Source organism: Penaeus monodon, chromosome 22 (genome assembly GCF_015228065.2).
Source record: "Penaeus monodon isolate SGIC_2016 chromosome 22, NSTDA_Pmon_1, whole genome shotgun sequence".
Classification (NCBI taxonomy): domain Eukaryota; kingdom Metazoa; phylum Arthropoda; class Malacostraca; order Decapoda; family Penaeidae; genus Penaeus; species Penaeus monodon.
In genome coordinates this window covers 30,537,582-30,537,866 of record NC_051407.1, presented here as the reverse complement: position 1 = coordinate 30,537,866, position 285 = coordinate 30,537,582, and the positions used below count along the sequence as shown (strand labels likewise).

The 285-nt window shown below is 31.2% G+C and overlaps 1 protein-coding gene across 1 annotated transcript in view; it reads right to left on the bottom strand.

The window, feature by feature from the left end:
- LOC119587086 (cyclin-dependent kinase 14-like) overlaps positions 1-285 on the bottom strand; it is a gene marked incomplete at its 5' end in the record, with an annotated part of 168,602 nt that overhangs the window by 4,543 nt on the left and 163,774 nt on the right.

Below are 285 nucleotides of genomic sequence, written 5' to 3'. Positions count from 1 at the left end.
ATAATTGTTTTAGTATGTGTGTTTTGTTTCCAAATGTTTAATCTTATTGATCTTTTCCATTTTACATTACGAACTTTTATGTTCTGAAGACGTATTATGACCTTAATACTGTGGTAATTGTTAAAATCAGTCAGTAGGATGTTGCAATCATGTAAATTATCCTTCATTTGAATCTCGTAAAGACCGCTGAGACCGCATAAATTACGTCAGTCATTAAGCAAAGGCCAAATTATCATGTCTTCTCCTTGTTGATTAATTGCAGTTTGAAAATTAACAATGCACATC